The 20,496-nt window shown below is 37.9% G+C and overlaps 1 long non-coding RNA gene across 1 annotated transcript in view; it reads left to right on the forward strand.

Annotated features, from left to right (window-relative positions):
- LOC115524008 overlaps positions 1-20,496 on the forward strand; it is an 87,396-nt gene that overhangs the window by 34,156 nt on the left and 32,744 nt on the right. Inside the window, exon 3 of the long non-coding RNA XR_003971908.1 lies at positions 10,190-10,277. This is a non-coding gene — a long non-coding RNA (uncharacterized LOC115524008). The remainder of the gene's footprint in view (positions 1-10,189; positions 10,278-20,496) is intronic.

Genomic DNA, 20,496 nt, shown 5'->3' on the forward strand with positions numbered 1-20,496 from the left:
AAAAATAATTCGTTTGTTTTCCTCGGTGCCCTGGCAATGTTTCTGTGGCCTCCTTTGTCAGATAACTGGGAATCGAGACTGTATGAAACCATACTGCTTTCAGTGGCCTTGGCTAATTGAATGTTTAGTGAATTTCTCGGTGTAATTATCACTGATGATATTAAATCAACTCTGCAAATAAGGTGACATGGTCAGAATGCCTAGGTCTTCAATATAAAACCGTCATTTCACTTTCTGTAGGAGAATGTGTCCGTGTGTATTAAATAGAATGGTCCCTAATGCCAAAGGTGTTCCCTGGCTGTAGGGCAGGAAATATTGGGAGCTGCCTTTTTATGACTCTCCTGCTGGTTAAGCAAATTCTCATATCTCTCAAAGGAGTGAACTTAATTTCAGGACGAATAAGCACTGGGGAAATAAAGTTTCACATGGGTAAGCAGGCAGAATTCTGTGTGTTTTTATAGCTGGCTCTTGAAAAGTCTTTGAGCTGGATATATCATTCACACCACGGAGGAGACTGGTCACATGACAGGCTTGCTGAAAGTTGCTCAACCAGGGTTTTGTTGAGAGGCTCCCAAATGCTGGCCTCTGGTAGAACCTATGTTGACTTTATGGCAAGCAGTTATTTAATGTGCTTAGTCTTTGGGGACCAAAGCAATATGTAGACACTGCCTACAAAATTCCACTCCAACCACCAGGCCTGTGAAAATGCTTGTTAGGGAAAGAGAGAGATGGAGATTTATCCTGCTTTTTAAAATTAAAGATGCCTTTCCTATACTAGGGCCTCCTGAGAAACATGAACTTTCTTTAACTGCAGTTTGTGCCAGCAGCAAAAGTACCAGCAGGGGAGCTGTTTAGCTGAAACTGGGTTGAGGCGCTATAGTTTATTTTAGATTAATGGGCTTCTCTGGTTTCATTCCCAAAGTCCCTACCTGATGGATGTTGACATTTCTCCAGTCCTGGAACAATTATACCTGCCCTGGGTCTATAGCATGATTCTACCTGCAGATGTTGTCATTCATTTTTCTGGGGCCTACGAGTTGTTTTCTTAAGGATAAAAGATGTAGGATCAAAGGATGATGGAGTCCCACTGGGAGACTGGTCTGACTAAAATTTGTTGGTATATTTGTAGAAACCCCTTGCATAACATCAGGAGTACATTCATACTCAAATCATGCAGCTAAAAAAGACTTAACCCTGCTGATGGAGTTTAGGAAGGATGCAGTTATGAAGCTTTGAGGATGTGTTGGCATTATTCATGAGGCACCATGGTATAGGAACGCATGCTGGACTGAGAGCTTGGAGGCCAGCATTCTCGTCTCAACTTCACCGCTAAATTGATGAGTCACTTGCCAAGTAGGGGGATTAGAAAGAGATACACGCTGAAGTCTTCTTCAGCTATAAAATTTTAGGTAGTATCAAATCAGATGCAGTTTTATGGGAATGAAATTAAAATTTCAAGATTGGCAATAATGATGACCTGAAACTCACATAAAAATTTCCATCAGCAAATCTTTAACAGAATGTGACTTCTGCTTTTTGCAGTGATTGGAGTAGTTTATACAGGCTGATCATTCTGCTTAGACACCAAAAAAAAACAAAAACAAAAACAAAAAAACAAAAAAAAAACCCCTAGGTAAAATAAAAACAAAATAAAGCAAATCCCCCTCAGGCGTTTGAAGGCCTTGGAGAGCAACAATGATTTTGAAGAAAAAAATGCATCATGGTGAGCAATGTTCCTAGCTACTTTTCTCCTTGAGGCATTAACGCATTTGTAAGAGGTGTGGGGCGAAGAAGCCAAGTAGAAGAGAACTCAAGCCTCTGTAGTCTCACCAGCTATAGGAGACAAAGAGTGGTGTTCATGTTTATCAAGCTAGCTGGAACTTGAGGGTCTAACATCTCAGAGAAAAGGGAACTCCAGTGAAGTGATTCTAAAATCCTACACAGGTTTTACGCTCAAAGCATTTGCAAAATCATAAAATACATGAAGTGAAAGCATACATGAAAACAGGGAGCAGAGCTAGACTCTAAAATGTTAATTAAGCACAGTTTTTTAGTAAGTTCATGATGCTGGGGAGACCGAATTTGAATTTCAGGGCACTTCAAAGGAGGTTCCTGGTGAACCTGAGAGGCTTCGGAGGCTATATCCTAGGAGTAAGTAAAAAATTAGAAATAGATCAGCCCTTACAGCAAACAGAAGCTCAGGCTTTAGTTGTCTTAATTCTTGATTGGATCATGGTGATCTGGCCCCTAAACTACCTATCAGAAGGAAATAAAATTTTCTCTGAGAAAAATAACATGAATAACATGAGACAGATCTTTTGCAGTATTTCATTCACAATGCCCAGCATTCATTTAAAATTACCACATTTACCAGGAGATAGGGCAAAATAAATGTAAACTGAGAAGAAGAAAAGAATAGTCAAGAGAAACAGGCCCATAGGTGATCCATATATCAAAATTGCTAGTCATGGAATTTAAAATAAATGTAATTTTCTTTGGAATATTAATGAAAAATATTCTAAATTGTAGTGATCATTGTGCAACTATATGAATATAGTTCATGTAACCCATTGTATTTTACATTTTAAATGGGTGAACTGTACTATATAAAGTTGGCCAAACAAATCCTAAAAAATAATCCACCAGAAAAACTCAACAATACTAAATTTGTATAACATCAAAATATATAGGGCAAAAATTAACAAAGTTTTGAAAAGAAATACAGAAATTCACAATCATCGAGGCAGATTACAACACAATCCTCAGTAACTAATTGAATAAACAGATAAACAAAAAGTAAAAATAAAAAGTTGATTTATTAATTGACCTAACGATCACTGCAATCAATAAATGCAATGTCCACATTTAGGTACAGAATGAAAATTAAGCAAAATTGATCATAAGCTGCGTCATAAAAGCAAGTCTCGACCAGTTTGAGAGGATTAAAATCTAGCAGGTTCTATTCTCTGCCCAGGATGGAATTAAGCTGGAAAAAAATTTATTGAAAGCTAATTAGAAATCCTACTAGCTGTAAAAGATGTAAATCCTACTAGATAAAAGATGTAAAAACAAATGTAAATAACCAATAGTTCAAAAACATCACAATGCAAATTAGAAAATATTTTAAGCTCAATGGAAAAGAAAATATTTTACATCAAACCTTTTAGAATGTATGCAAAGCCTCATTTACAGAATTTAAAGCCATAATTGGAAATCTTAGAAATTAAGGAAGTGCTAAAAGTTAATGACCCAAGTATCTAGTTCAAGTAATTAGAAAAAACAAAATTAGAAAAGAAAGTAGAAAGAAGAAAATAATAAACATAAGAAAATTGATAAAATTAATAAAGTAGAAAACCAAGACATAATAGATGTGATCAACAATCAAAAGTTGGTTATTTGGAAACATTTTTACAGGTGGTAAAATTCTGGGGCACCTGGGTGGCTCAGTTGATTAAGCTTCTCACTCTTGATTTTGGCTCAGGTCATGATTTCACGGTTTATGAGATCAAGTCCTGCATTGGACTCTGTGCTGCAGCATGGACCCTACTTGGGATTCTCTCTCCCTCTCCTTCTGCTCCTTGTCTGCTCGCATGCACATGCACAAGCTCATGCTCTCTCCCTCTCTCTCAAAATAAATAAGCATTTTTTTTAAAGTGGTAAAATTCTGACTTGATGGATTAAAAGAAAGTAGTGAGAAATAAAATCACAATATAATGAATGAGAAGCATCATCATAGATCCTATAAACAACAAAGAGATAATAAAAGAATTTTATGAGCTACATTATTCCAATGTATTTTAAACCTTATATTGAATGAACAGTTTTTTGTGTGAAAAACAAACTACCCAAAATGACACAAGGGATAGATAATTTGAATAGGATGATGTTTATTAAAGTAATAAAATTCATAATGTAAAAAAATTCAGCAAAGAAAACTCAGAGACAAGTGGCTTTTCTGGCAATTTTTTCCCCAAACATTAAAGGAGAAAAATATCAGCCTTACTAACTGTGGAAAACAAGGAACATTTTCCAGCTTGTTTTACAAGGCCAGCAAAACTCCGATGGAATTTTTGACAAGAAAGGGCCACTATAAGTCAGTCTTTCTCATGATCATTGGCAGAAAAACCCTAAACAAAACATTTGAAAAGAAAGCCCATCGATGTATAAAATTTATAGTATCACAACCATATTGGGTTCATATCAGAAAAGTAGGGGTAATCAACATTTAAAAGATCAATCAATTCAAACTCATACATTAACAAGACAAAGAAGAAAATGATATGATTATCTCAGTAGATGCAGAGAAAGCATTGATAAAATCCAGTATATATTCATGATTAAAAAATTACTTTTTAGTGATTTTGAGTGGAAGAGAACTTTTTCAATGTATGTATATATAAACCTATATATATAACAAAGAAAATACTTAATGGTGAAATGTTGAAAGTAGCACTGCTAATATTAGGATGGAGGCTAGGAAGGTCATTATCATGGTGATAATGTTGCTGCAGTAGGCAACGTGCAACATGGCCCCTAGGAATCTCAGAATCCTGGTGTTCATGCTTTTATGTCATCCTCTCCCCTTCAGTAAAGGCTGTATTCACTTATAAGAAATTAAATATGGCAGAAGCAATAAGATGTTATTCTGAGATTCTTTATTAAAAAATTGTCACTTCTACTTACTCGCTCTCATTGTCTTAAGTCACTCTCCATGAGAGAAGCCATCTGCCATGACCTGACACAGACCTGTGAAGATGCCCAAAGTAAGGGAGCTAGACCTGCTAACATGTGAGCTGGGTTGGAAATGAATCACCTCCTCCATACTTCTCCCTTTGAGTCTTCAATTAAACCACAGCCTCTGCCTAGTGCTTTGACCACAGTTTCATAAAACACCTTAAACCAGAGGCCCTCAGATAAGTTTCATCCACATACATGGCCTGTGAAATAATATTTTTTGTTTGAAGCTACTAAGTGTAGAGGTAATTTGTTATGGAGTAATAGATAACTACTATAACTACCATTCAGCATTATCTTGTTGGCCTTAGAATGCTCCATAAGAAAAGATATTATCATTGAGTATATAGAAAATAAGATAAATTTATTATACTTAGAGGTTACAAGATCAATATACAAAAATAATTGTATTATATTCATATAGATATAAAGTATGTATTAGCAATAAACAATTTAAAAATAAAATATAAAACATCAAAAAAGCACTGATAATAAAGAGATTAATAAATTGAACCTCATGAATGTTAAGAATTTCTATTTATCAAAAGATATCATTAAAAGATTGAAAGTCAGGCCATAGGTTAGGAGAATATATTTTAGAACATATGTTCAAAAAAATAAACTTATTCAGAATATATTAAGAATACATACTAATCAAAAGCAAAAAGAATCCACCATTTAAAAATGGACAAAATCCTGAATTGGCATTTCACAAAAAAAAGGATATCCAAATAGCCAATAAACATATGGGAATTGCTCAACATCAGTAGTCATCAGAAAAATACAAAGCAAAAGTCCAGTGAGATACCATTCATTATATACCAAACAGAAAGGCTAAAAAAAGAAATTGTAACACTAAATGTCAGTGACAGTATGGAAAAATTAGACTCTCATCTATCATTAGTGACAGTGTAAATTGATACAATCGCTTTAGGAAACTATTGGCAGTGTCTGTCAAAGCTATATTTATGCCTTCTTTCCCACATAGCAATTCAATTTTTAAGTATATACCCCAAAAAGGCATACATATGTGCATCAAAGCACATGTAAAAGAATGTCCACAGAAGCATTGTAAGTAAGTGATACAAACTAAAAGCAATACATAGGAATGGGTAAATAGTGATCTGTTTACACAATGGAATACTATACAGTAAAGAAAATGAGTAATTCTTGCTATAAGAAATAACAGGAATGAATTTCAAAGTCATTATATAGACTTAAACTATTTAAAAAAGAGTACATTACTGGTATCCCATTTTTAAAAGTGCAAAGCCAGCCCAAATGAGTCTGCAGTGTTAGAATTCACAATAGTTGTATTCTCTGGTTAGTAATGACTTGGCCAGGGGATGGGGGGGTGGGGTGCAGGGGACAGATGTGAAGGAGGATGCTATAATATTCTTTTTTGTTTGTTTGTTTTTTTGTTCTGGGTGGTGGTTCTACAAGTGAGTTCATTCTGTGAAAGCTCATTGAGCTCTACTGATTCATGTTATACTTCAGTAAAATGTGGACTAAAAAATTCTTCAATGTCATCCTTTTTCTTGTTGGGGTAAATTCATGAAGCCCAAGGCAGGGGCACCACACTCAGAATGCACAGTGTCCAGCAGGTAAAATGAAGACAGTAAGTACGCATGGAGGGAATTCTGGCAAAGTGGAGCCTGCCCACCAGCTCCGGCTAAATGGCCAGTCACTGCAGCTTGGTCCACGGTGGACTTTTGGGAATACAGGCCAGCCTGATATACCTCTCAGTTTTTCAAGGGACTTCAGAAATTCACATTTGTTTATGAAATCTTCTGACTTTTAATGTTGGCATCAAATTAGAATTCCTTTTTTTTTTTAAATTTTCTTAAGTTCATTTATTTTTGAGAGAAACAGACAGAGCATAAGCAGGGAAAGGTTAGAGAAGAGAAGGAGACACAGAATCGGAAGCAGGCTCCAGGCCCAGAGCTGTCAGCCCAGAGTCCCACACGGGGCTCAAACTCCCAAGCCGCGAGATCATGACCTGAGCTGAAGTCGGACGCTTATCCCACTGAACCACTCAGGCTCCCCAAATTAGAATTCTTTAAAACACTACAGAGAGAGAGAAGAGAAGAGGGGCTAGTACAAGGCTGTGGGGCCCTCTGACATTTATGCTACTCATAGAAAAAAGAAGGGCCAAACAGATGATTTACAAGGAGCAGCCAGTAGGATGAGAAAAAAACAAGGTAGGTGTAGACTCACAGAAGCCCACAGACACAATAGGAGGAGAGAAAATCCAAGTACAGTCTTGGGTCAGTGACCACTCTATAAGATGGAGCCCCCTACGCCTTTAACACTCCTGTAACACCGTAGCCTCCAGCCTCTTCCTCCGACTATGTCATGCTGCTCTTTCCTTTGTTCATGACATTACAGGCACACTGGCCTTCCTCCAGAGTCCCAGGCAAACCCAGCAGGCTCTCACCACTAGGGCTTTGACCTTACTGTTGCTTCTACTTGGAAAACATCCCTCCTGGCCTCTCACTTGGTTTGCTCCTCATCCTATATTTGTCTCAACTTAAATACCACTCCTCACAAAGGCCTTCCCGGTGGACTCCCTAAAGCAGACCCTACTCTAGGCCCTGTATCATTTCAGTCTGTTTAATCTCCCTCAGCACTTACTTTAGTGAAGTTTCACTGTGTACATTTTTGTTTGATCTTTTATCATCTGTCCCTCAGGGAGAACAGAGCTCCATGAGGGCAAGGATGTTTTTGATTGTGTCCAATGCTGATCCTAGCATCTGGGGAAGTGTCTGTTTTGTTTGAATAAGTAAATAAGTTGGAGGAAGAAAGCTAATTGAGTTCACAATAGGAAACCTTGATGGCAATATTAAAACAGTCATATATCCTTATTTGTCCTATTTTATTAGCCTGCTAGTCCTGCCATAACAAAATACCACAATTTCTCACTCTTCTGTAACCTGGAAGTTTAAGATCAAGGTGTCAACAGGTTTGATTTTTTTTTTTTCCTGAGGCCTCTTTCCTTGACCTGCAGATGGCCGCCTTCTTGCTGTGCCCTCACATGGCCTCTCCTCTGTGCTTGAGTATCTCTGGTGTCTCTCCCTCTTCTTATGAAAACAAGTCCAGTCCTATTGGAATAGGGCCCCATCCTTATGACCTAATTTAATCTTAAAGGTCCTTAAAAGACCCTCTCTCCAAATACAGTTTCACTGGGGAATTTGGAGGGGCAGGGCACAATTGTGTTCATAACACCTGTGTTTATCTCTGGCATGTCCACTCTCCCATTGTGTGAGTCTGTGATTCGATTCCACAGTGTGACTGAGTGCCATTTGTATTCTCCTTGAATCAGCTGAGGAGAGGGTGGGTAGAGCCCTTATTTAGTTACATATAAATGACTTTGTCTAGACTCAAGAGGACAGAATCCAGAGGACAGAAATGGGTAGTATGCTCTTTTCTTTAAAAAATATTCTACCAGGAAACTTGGATATTTCCATCATCCACTCCAGAACATTAGCTTTCTTCCTCCAGAGATGTGGAAATTCAAGCGTGAAATTCTGTTATTAAAGACCTCATTGTTTCTCTTCAAATAGCACATAAGGCCTAGAAATACAGTTTAATTATTTAAAGCGACCATGTTATAAGTAATGATTGACTACTACATTGCTTAGGTAGGGAAAAAAATCATGTTGGCGCATTTAATTTTGTTGAGTAGTGAGCAGTGACTTCTTTTTGATTAATGGCTTCACATTAAGTGCTTCTCATTTTGCTCTCTGAAACAATACAGATTAGGTACAATTAGAATAACCTTCACCTTTCAACCTGGAGAGCTCTCCTGGTCTGCTTGTATCTTCACTATTTAACTGGAAAACTGCATTAAACAAAGGAATGACACTGAAAGAAACAAGACCACTGTGATTTTCCCAGGGATTCTTGGGTAAAAACAGAAATGACTGATGCGTTTTCCTCTTGCCCCCATGCAAGGATTGATCATTAAGTGGAGGTTCCCGGCATTCCCTGAAGCTGCCTATTATAATTAATGTACCAGCCTTATGGGACACCCAACCATGTGCGGAGTACAACAAACTAACAGTGCCTAGGCTGGCTCTGGGGTGGAGATTTTAAGCTGTGTTCCACTGGGGCTTCTCAGTGTGTTGTCTAGAAAGTGCGTTGAACCAAGTCTGAGACTCGCTGTGAAAAACGTGTTTTGTTTGTTTGTTTTTTAAGAAAAGCACTGAGTTGATTTTTGCAGAAGCTTTTTCCTATCAGACTATTGAGTGAGAACACTTTGATCCTAGCAAGTAATAAAAACACGGGTGCTTCAATTCCTGCTGACACACCGATATCCTCCCAATTGGGGGATCCCGAGCACCCTTGTGAGATGAAGTTCATCTGGTGTTTGGGGGCTTTCCTGCTGCAGTCTGACCTTTGTCATACTTTGAACACAACCAGATCTAAAAAAGGCAATTTGTTGAGAAGCAGAATGTAACTTTGCTCCTTTCGAGTTGGTTTTCAGCCGCCACACAGCTGTGGTCTTCTATCGGAAGGTGGGGATTTCTTCACAAACAGGACAATCAGGAAGCCAGGCAGCAGAGTCTGTCCACATATGAGTAGAATCCTCTGTGACCTTTACAGGCCAGGATCTACCTGAACTGAGTCTGTTTTACCCCCAGGTCAGCCATAACTTGAAGCTCAGTTTTTCAACCGTTTTCACAGATACCCTCCTCAAAAACACTGGGGAGTCTACAGAAAACTCCGGAGGTTTTCTGCTTACCCTTTTTTCCTTCTACCCCAAGAAAGCAATACAAATTCCTTTTCTGGTCCTTTATTCCCTTGTCATTTCATCGAGAACCAAAGGTAACATCAGAAACAGGGTGAGGGTAGGTGGGCTTATCAAAGAATGTCTTCAATACAGTACCTCTCTTTCCAAGAATACTTCTGATGAATACAATTTTGGCTGATCCTGGGATAAATCTTTATTCCCTTGGAGTCATCTAAAATTTGAAGGTAGCAGAGAAATCATGGGCCTTAGAATGACACCTATCTGGCTTCAAATTTTAGGTTTCTGGCCTGTCAAAATCTGCTGTCCTCTATAACTCAGCGCAACCAATAGTAAAATGATGTGTCAATAAGGTAAGATACAAAGCTCCCAGAAAAGGCTGGCAGTTTCCTTATTTCTTTTCTCTTCTTTACATCATGTGTAGTACCTAGCTTAGCTCCCGGAGCCTGAGACATGTTTACGTGTTTGATAAGTTGAAACCAGTTTAAAGTAAGCTCTGGAAGAGGGACTTCTTTATCCTGGAAGGACTTTGCAGGCCAGGAAGAGCAGTCTCTTATGAGAAGAGAGCAAATGTGAGTTTTACATGGCTGTTTTAGCGTTGTTTTTTAGAAATACAATGTCTGCCGTGCTAGGTCCAGTTATGAATACATAAGAATCTGTTGCTTCTGAACGTAGGGCAGTAACCTTAGCATCATTATTTTGCAGAGAGTGAAATATTTTGAAAAAAACATCTGAGACCTGTTAAGAAACTGAAGAATCTACAGCTGCTGGTGTGGGAAAGAGACATAAAGAGGTATAGTGAGAAATTCACATTAAGGTTATTATTTTGGGTCAGAAGAAAATAAAATACCTGTCTCACCTCAGTCCCTGCTCTAAGTATGTTCTCTCTAGAGAAGCACGGCATCCCCCAAATTCCATCCCACACTGGAGTAAGTTCTATAGTTAACTCCTTCCCGCCTTCATGTTTAAAAGCTTATTGTAGAGTGCTCCCTATTGTAAAATCCAATAAAAACAAAGGGCTTGTTTTCCATCTAGGCTGTTTTCCTAACTGAGTTTCTCCCAATGAGTTTAATGAGCATTGATTCAATTTATAGGCGGTGCGAGCGCTTCAATAGCCCCCAAGCCTATAACACCACGAGAGGCAAATACCCTTATTCCAGGTGGTAAAGTGTAAATGCATCCTCTATCCCACCTGTTTTCATTTAATCTTGGATTGTTTGCCTCATTTTGTTCTTCCCACATGAAATGGAAATGCCTGGTGCTGCCGAGAGAAGCCAACCAAATTGTAACATTTCAACTTTTAAATCTCTCCTGAGTCAGTTAGAGAATAAATTCAAAGTTCTTTTTTTCCCATTTGGAATTGGATCTGGTCCTCCCACCCCCCCCCCCATCCCATGATAGGGGAACATACACCGCATTTTGCATTTTAAAGTTTCTGACCTCTTCTTTGTCTAGGAAAAGGCAATGTAGAAGATTATTTATATGATAATTTTTCTTTCCTCAAGCTTTTCCAACTCTAGCCTAAAGATTGTCCTTCCACTTCCCCTCCTCCCCCACCCCAATCCATACCAAGAATTTCAAAAGGAAACAGTGAGATGAAGAAAAATGGTGGTGGAAACTTAGAAATAGAACCCAGAGTCTCCCGAGGACTCTGGGTTTCCCTGGCCCTGCCAATCTAGTCCCTTTTCTATTGAGCAGACAGATCTTTTCAAGGAAATGAGCCAGACTTCCCTATCCAAAAGACACTTCTGATACAGTCCCAGCATTGACAGATGTGGATCAGATAGGAGGAAGAAAGGGAAAAGAACAATTTGTAAAAGCGAATGAGGAAGGAAAAAGCGGGTGGACAGCTATTCAGCTTTTCTTTTCCCAGTTTTTTTCCCCCAGAAGTCTTTTTCACACGGTCTGCTGGGAGGTAGTTTTAATTTTTCCCACTTAATACTATTTCCATTATATGGTGAAATGTTAACTTTAGAAGAATTGAGTAACTTGCCCCAAATCACATGCTCATTAGGTGGTAGATGGATTTCAATCTGAGTCTGCTGTTTCCATGACAATCTCCTCTTTTTTGGGTAGAATGAAGAAAGGATGAAAAGATAAAGGAGAAAAAGGACTCTGAAGAACAATATAGTGCTATCAGATAATTACTTATATTTGAGATATTTAATACTTTAAAAAATGTGTGTGTATGTATAGGATCAAAAAATTGGAAAATCCTGTAAGATATAAAAGAAGAAATAGAAATGATCTCTCATCTCAGTACCTACAAACACTGTTAATTTCTGGTACATTTCCTTCCAGGGCTTAAAATTTTCTTTGGTATTTGCCATATGTTTATATATACCTCGAAGTCATCTATTTTTAATCTGCTTTCTTCACTTAATATATTATGAACATTTTTCTTTGTCTACATATACTCTTCTATAATATGATTTTAAATAACTGAGTAGTTTATTCAATTAAAAAAAAAAGGCTTCATTGAACATGTCCTATATGTCCCAGGCACCATAATAGGAAATAGGGATTCACAATAAATGCGTCAATGAATAAAGCAAACGTTATCCTGGACCTCAGAAAGTTGATAAGAGGAGGCAGATAATAAACAATGAACAAATAAACAAGGCAAATACAGAATGTGATTTACAAAGCATGATGAAGAAAATGCATATAAGAATATAATAAAAATATCTATTTTGGTTAGGAAAATCAGAGAGCATTTGTGAAGCTGTGATATTGGAGTTGAGAATTAAAGAACAAAAAGGAAGTTTAAAAAATAAACTAAGAAATTACATTTCAAGCAAAGGAAGAGCAGTCCACAGGGCCCAGCAAGTAAAAAGACTTTGGACAGGAGAGATCTTGCTCTGCTCAAAAAGAAAGTCTGTGCTGCTGGAATAATCATGGGAGGAAAGGAGAGCTGAAAGTTGTAATCAAGGAGGAGAGCATATGGGGTCTTGCAGCCCCAGAGTTTGGATTTTATTCAAAGCACAACTGAGAAGCAATGCAGCATTGCCCAGCAAGGATAGCCCTGATTTGATGAAGGTTTAATAGGCATGAATTTCTCAGTCACAGACTCAGGCATGTAAAAAAAGAATTTATTTCTTAACCCAGTTTAATTTCTGACTTTTAGCCTCAAGCTTGCCCGGCAGCAATCAAATCTATCCATTTGCAGGTTTCTCTCAGTTCAATCCAGTGATTTTCTAGTAAATCCTCAAGTATAATCACATTCTACCCTTCATCTCCTTTTTCTAGGAAGAAGAGGGTATGGACATGTGTTAAGATGTGTGTGTGTGCGCACGTGTGTGCGTGTGTGTGTGTGTGTGTGTGTGCTCAAGCGTGTGCATATGCATGGGTGTGTGTGATGGCATGTGATAGTGGTGGTGATGTGGGAAACAAAGGCAAATGGAAAATTAAATTTCCTTACAATTTATAGCCCATTGACAAGTCCTTGTGACAGAAAGTGACATTCTTCCTGGGGCCCAATTGTTAACGCTTTGCTAGAGGAAAAACAAGTGGTTAACTGATAGAGATCACAGTCCTGCAAGACCTCACTCTATCAGTTTGCAACTGTCTTGATGATTTATAAGAAAAAAGCAATTTTTGTGTTTTTTTATTATTATAATTTTTTTTTAATCAATAGCTAGGCCTCCAGGGTCCTGTGAGTCTTCTTTAACATATAAAAGTCCTTTTGGAAACTTCCCCTTGCCTTCACCTCCCCCAACTCCCAAGTATATCATTAGTCACTCCTCACAGCCCCAGTGCAGCTCTTTCTGTCCATGGGTCCTGTCCCCTGCTTTAACAAAACCACCTTTTTGCACTAAAGATGTCTTAAGAATTCTTTCCTGGCCGTTGGCTCTGAACCCCTACATTTTCCACATCAGTGGATTATTGCTTCTTTGCTGGCCTTCACTGCTGATATAACTGGTCCAGTCCTCAGGCACATTTCCCATCCATGTGGATATCTGTGAATTGTCCAGTTGTTAACCAATGCTCCCATTAATATTATCAGCGTAAAATTTCAACTTTGAAAGTCTTCTCTTATAGAAAGTATATTTTTGTGATTTAAATTACTTTCCTTTGACATGCTTATTTCCACTTTAATACCACACCTTTAATTATTGTCTCATATATGTTTCATATTTAGCTGGGAAGTTTCTTTTCAGTATTCCTTGTTTATTCAAAATATCCTTGGCAAGTATCATCCCTATATTTTTAAAAATGAATTTTTATCATTAATCTGCCACGTTTTTAATAAGCAAACACCTTGAGTTTTTTTTTTTTACAAACTTTGTATTAATTTTTACATTTACTTGGCAAGAATTTATTTTCATTCCATGTGCATAACAACCTATTTTTTCTTATAAAATTATTTTGTACATATTTTTTTCTATGGGGCATAGTCCTAGATATTAAATGTCTTGTTTTCTGTTGTGAAAGTATTCATTTTTCCACCATGGCTATTGGTTTCTACATATTTACTTTGTCTCTGGACATTAGTTCCGTAGGATTTTCTAGCTGATTTCTCTTCATTTTTCTAGTCAAATGATAGTACCTACAAATAATAATTGTAACCTCTTTTGCAATTGTTGAACATCTTATTTATACTTCTTGTTTTATGTTACTGATTAAATCTTTCAAAACAAGGTTTAGGGGCGCCTGGGTGGCTCAGTCGGTTGAGCGGCCGACTTCGGCTCAGGTCACGATCTCGCACTCTGTGAGTTCGAGCCCCGCATCGGGCTCTGGGCTGACAGCTCAGAGCCTGGAGCCTGTTTCGGATTCTGTGTCTCCCTCTCTCTGACCCTCCCCCGTTCATGCTCTGTCTCTCCCTGTCTCAAAAATAAATAAACGTTAAAAAAATAAAACAAATTAAAAAAAAAAAAAAACCACAAGGTTTAAGAAAAGTTAGTGGCGGGGCACCTGGGTGACTCTGTCGGTTGAGCATCCAACTTCGGCTCAGGTCATGATCTCACAGTTTGTGAGTTCGAGCCCCGCATCAGGCTCTGTGCTGACAGCCTGTTGGTGCAGAGTCTGCTTCAGATCCGCTGTCCCCCTCTTTCTGCCCCTCCCCCACTTGCACTCTCCCAAAAAATAAATAAATATTTTTAAAAAAAAGGAAAGAAAGAAAAGTTAGTGGCAATAGTCCAAATTTTTGTCTCTTTCCTTATTTTAATGGAAATGTTTCTTGCATTTTATTCTCTTTGTCTAAGTTTATTTATTTATTTTGAGAGAGAGAGAGAACAGGAGAAGAGCAGAGAGAGAGGGAGACAATCCCAAGCAGGCTCTGCACCACCAGCGTGGAGCTCGATGTGGGGCTCGAACTAATGAACAATGAGATCATGACCTGAGCCAAAATCAGGAGTTGGTTACTTAACTGACTCAGCCACCCAGGTGCCCCCCTCTTGCATTTTATTCTTATACTGTAAACTAGCCTTAGATTATCTTTTAACTGTGTAAATGTTCCTTCTGTTTGTAGTTCAACATTTTCTGTATAATGTATTCATAGTCACTGAATGCCTTTTCAACTTATTACATAGTTTTTCATTTGATGTGATAAATTATATCATTATATTTTTTACTGAGAGATCACAATACAAGATTTTTACTTTATGTCCTACTTGCTCTTGACATATCACTTTTTAATAAACGACTGAATTTGTCTATTATTCAAGAGCTTAGAAATGATATCAATAAGTTTTATATTTTTATATTCTAACTTTATTGAAATGTAGCATTTATATGAAAAAATTCACGCATATATTTATTGTGAAACAATCACATGAAATTTGTTTTTATTTTATGTTTTACTTTATTTTAAAATGTTATGTGTTGGTCTTGTCTGTTAGATTATAGTCTCTGGATTAGGCTCATTATATAAAATGAGCTGTGAAGCTTTCCATCATTTTCAGTGATGGAAAAAGTTTGTATGATATGAAAATTTTCTGTTGCCTAATACTTTGAAATAACTAATCTATAAAACCAGCCTGAGCCTACATCTTTTTTTATGAAGCTTATTCTTTGGAACATTTTCCATTTCTTCCATGGCTATTGTTCCATATTTCATCTGTGTACAATTTTATACTATTTTGTGTAGGAATTGTTAATATATTTTATTTTCTTATTCTTTGAAAGCAATATCCATTTCTCTGGTTATATTTTTAAAGTTGATTTTGTGAATTTATGCTTTTCAATTTCTTTTTGAGATTACATTTGCCAGAAAAATTCATTGTTTTTCTCGAGAACTTGTTCTTTGATTTATGCAATCTATTTCTTTCAGTGTAATTATTTATTTTCTGCTTTTGGCTTTATTAATTCCTTCCATTTTATTAAGTTTATTTTATTGTTCTTCATTATTAATTTCCTCCATTTTATTAAGTTTATTTTATTGTTCTTCATATAATTTCTTGAGTTAAATTCTTTACTCATTTGTGTTATTTTTCTTGTTTAATAATGAAAGCATTTATAACAATGAAATAACTCTGAGAACATGCAGTGTGTTCTTATATGAGTTGTCTGATTTTTTATCCTCTTAAAATCTTGCAATTGTTCTCTGAATTAGAGTTCAGGAAGCTTGAAGTGTCTAAATTGGGTTTTAGTGGTCTTTAAACTTAAAAATAAAAGGTAGAAGCTTACTTCTCTTCCACATATTAAGAGTTCCAAGATGGTCCATAGCCAGTAAGATGGTTCTTCACATGGTTGTCCAAGGTCCCAAGATTCTTCAAAGGATTTGCACCAACATCTTAGCAGAGAGAGAGAGAGAGAGAGAGAGAGAGAGAAACACTTTCAGAAATATGACTCCAAAGTTCATCTGAATTATAATTGTTTGTAGTAAAACACTTTGCCCAGGGTATTTGTTTTAATTCATTCTTGTGCACCCATGTGCAGACACATATCAACAGGTAATTCAAGAATTACGTGAATTGGCATTAGAACATGAATTCTTTGCCAAATTATATGGCTACTGAAAAATATTGTGCAGTTCAGTTGTGAACTGGAGGCTTCAGTGCTGAACTGTAAGATATTTGAGGCCTGTCACAAACACTGCCAAGGAGACAAGAGCTCTTTAAGAGGGACCCTGGAGTGTCTTCCTGAGGTCAACCCTCAGAATGGAGTGGGACCAGCACCGAGTTTTCACTAGCCTAGCGATGTTAGCATGGAGGAAAATAAGGACCACACTGATAAGTTCGTATAAACTAATATATATTTATTAGAAGGGAGGAATTTAGGGGAGCCTGGGTGGCTCAGTTGGTTGAGCATCGGACTCTTGGTTTCAGCTTGGGTCATGATCTCGCGGTTTCGTACGTTTGAGCCCTGCGTGGGGCTCTGCACAGACAGTGCTATGGAGACTGCTTGGGATTCTCTCTCTCTCTCTCTCCCTCTTTCTCTGCCCCTCCTCCACTTGTGTTGTCTCTGTCTCTCTCAAAATAAACAAACTTAAATTTTTTTAAAGGAGGGAAGAATGCAAATGTCCCTTGTTTTTACAACAGTGGCACTGATGAGTGCTATTTGTTTGTAGGCTGTTTTTTCTAAATGTCTTCACTCAGTAAAATTAGAAGTTTGCAAATCTTGTGTTGGGTCACCCATTTTTTAATTGTTAGTTTTACCTCTCTTTCATTCCTAAAGCCTGGTAGTCTTAGTATAAGGGACATGATGGTTTTCAATGTTCAGATTTGTCAGCCCTTGTTCTGTGTCATCCATCCACAAATGTCTCTTGCATGTCATTGAACCCATTTTTCCCCTCTGACGACATCTCTTCAAAGAAATAATAGCTGCCTCTGGCTTCATCAGAGGTCCTATGCAAATGGAATACAGGCTCCTCCCATCTCCTCTGAGCTTGTCCTAGACTGGAGGGCCATGAATCCTTGTGCTGCTCCCCTTCCATGTGCCTGAGAAATTGACCTAGGACCAGCACTTGCATCAATGACAAGAGGTCAGAGGGAAGGGAAAATACTTAGGATACAGCTTGTAAAAATACAAGACAATTGAAATATTACACAAAATACCTGAGAAAATTTTTTTCTTTAGATGTAAAAGCATGTATCTTTCCATTAGAAAGTAAGATTACTCTCTCTCCTATTTTATGACAGCTGCAACATCTTGGGCATATATGCAGTGATGGCAGTGATCCAGGTTTCTGCTCTCCACTCATAACTCCCATGATATTCTTCTTATCTTAAGGAGTTATTTGATTTCTAACTTTGCAATAATAGGCCACATCCACCCTTTTTAATTACTGGGTTTTAAAATATTTGATAACTAAGTCCTGGTTTCTGGATAGTATGGAATAAGAAGTCTTTACTCTTGTACTTGTTTTCCTTTTTAAATCTATTTATATTCACTTTCTTCCTAAAGGTAAGAAATCAAGTTATGCCATAAAGAGCAAGTTAAATTGTATTTTTCATTGTCATAAAAGGTAACGGTACTGAATTATGAGTATCACACTCACTAATCTCAAAGTATTTCAAAATGGCGGAATGATGAGTATCATATTGGCATCTTGGGATGTCTGTGGGGGAGAGGGAAAGAGAGAGGAAGAGAGAATCTAGGGAGATAATTCTTTAGTCATTTTCTGGATTCCTTTTTTTTTTTTTTTGGGTCCAAAAAACCCACACCTAAATTATTATGTCTCTGCTTAGTTTGTATGTATGCATGTATACATAAAGCATTGTACATATGTGTCAGGCTTATTTCATGCAGGATGACACTAACAAGGTGATTTTTGTAGGCAGGGTGCAGTTGGTGGGTGGAAGGAAAGTAGGAGAGGAAGTGTCACAGAAAGGGCTTGTATGTACCTGCACTCGCCATCCCCACGTGATGGCCTCAGTGCTGGGAGAAGGGAGCTTACGTGCCTATAAAGGGAATCCATGCATAAACATCCTGAGGCCCTATGAAAGGCAGGGTGGTAGAGTCTGTTTAGAGTAAATGATTTCTCCTGCTTCCTGTGGTCCAGAAGTGGAAGAAAATAATCCTTTACAAGAGTCCTCATCCCTTCTGGGAAACAGTGTTTCCGGTCTGATCAAGAGATGAACAGCTTTGAGGACAGAAGCATAGAGAAGATGGGCGGATCCGTTCTTGTGTTGGAATTTTTGGCAGAGACTACTAATTAGCGCCCAAAGGCATTCTTCTCTGTGGCAGATTGTATCATTGCTCTAAATACTTTCCGTCCCTCCATCTCAGTTTGGATTCCCAGAAGGAGACCCTGAAGCAAAAACTCAAGTGCAAGTAGTTTATTTGGGAAGTGATCATAGGAAATACTAACATGGAAATGAAAATCAAGACAAAAAATGGACAGATGCCAAACAAAGGGCATGTTATGAAGCAAGTTACTGCTGAGAGCAACTGGAGCTTGATTTTATCCCAGTAGAGACCATGAACTTCAGAGTTGCCCTGAGGGATGAGAGACCTGGGATGTTTACTGGATGAGGTTGCCCATGGGAGCCGGTGGGAGGAGGCTTTAATTGCTCAGCATTATGGGCCTGTTCTAGACAGGGACAAGGAAGAATCCATGCTAGCAACTGGATGTAAGGCTGATTTGTACTGAAATAGCAAGCACTAAGCAAATATTCATAGCGGGCTCACTGTATCCACTTTACCCTCCTGACTACTTAATTCAGAATTATTTTATATGGAAAAGAAGCACAAACTTTAATCTCTTTAAGGCCACTGGAATTTTTTATTTCTATTACTAATATCTGAATGCGAATTGAAGCTGATTTAATGTAGTCATAAGACTCAGAGGGGAGTTGGCTCTAGAAAATGTCCAAGACTTTGGTGAGCATGGGCAGAGTTTGATCGGTGTGCATTCCTCTGGGAAGGCCTAGATTGAGGCACCAGGTTGAGATGAGGAGTATGTACCTCCATGCCAGGGGATGCTGCACAGTGGTTTGTGGATGGGCTAGCAGGAAGGGCCGGGACAGTAAGCGGCTGGCTTAGCTGATGGTGGCCTGAAACATCAGCCCTTAGTTCTCCTTAGGCTTGCCTAGGAATGTCACACAGTACAGCTCTGGTAGGAGTTTGTATTGTCTGCCAATCACTATGAGTGATCCTTCAGGACGAAGGGGTTATTCTTCTCATTATTTGTATAGTAATTCCTCTTGTAATTATTTGTGGCAAAATGTGAGATGAGGACTCACTTTTTTCATTATCTACCTCTTCCTCTTGGTATTTTACTGTACTTATGGAGTCATCTTGAGCACATTCTACAGAATTCTGATGAAAAGCATGCAATTCCATGACATGGAGAACTTGGTGATAATTAGCTTTATGTTTCTGACAAACAAAGGAGTGCTTGTTCAGCACAGAGATGGGGCCGATTTAGGGCAAGTATGGATTCCTTTATCAATACTGAAGTTCACTTTCCCCTTAGTGAACACATCCTGTAGCTACTGGCCTCACAGGACTGTGAAAGCATTAACAAAACCATTGAAACATAAAATAGGCCTTCTTTTTCCAGGGTCCATTAATTATTTGCAAAGAATTACCATGTCTGGTTAGTAAAGAAAACCTCAATAAATTCCAAATGTGTGTGTGTGTGTGTGTGTGTGTGTGTGTGTGTGTTGTCATGGAAAAAAAGTGAGAACGTTACTTCACTAGATTCACAAGTCGCTAGACTTCAGCAAATATAAAGCATTGATTTGTTTAGATTCAGATTCAAACAAACCAACTATAAAAAAAAAGGTTTTTGAGAGAGTTGGTCAAACTAGTTATGGACTAAGATTTATATGATGCCAAAGAATTATTGTTCATTTTGTTAGAGTGATAATCACAGCACTGATTCTTCCTTCCAAACTTACGAGTTTCTAATAAAATAAAATTTGTTGAGTGGGAGGCAGAGGATTTGGCTACTGTGGAAAACCTGTCGCAGCCTGGCCCTGCCACTTCTCCAGCACCATCTGTAACCATCATAACAATATGTGTTCCAGCCAGGCTGCTATCCTCGAAATTACTCAAACACACTCTCCTTTTCCAGAATTCAGTATCTTTGCAAAAGCCATTCCCAGGAGTTTGCCTGAAACCCC

The sequence above is a fragment of the Lynx canadensis genome, chromosome C2 (genome assembly GCF_007474595.2).
Source record: "Lynx canadensis isolate LIC74 chromosome C2, mLynCan4.pri.v2, whole genome shotgun sequence".
In the NCBI taxonomy this organism is placed as follows: Eukaryota; Metazoa; Chordata; class Mammalia; order Carnivora; family Felidae; genus Lynx; species Lynx canadensis.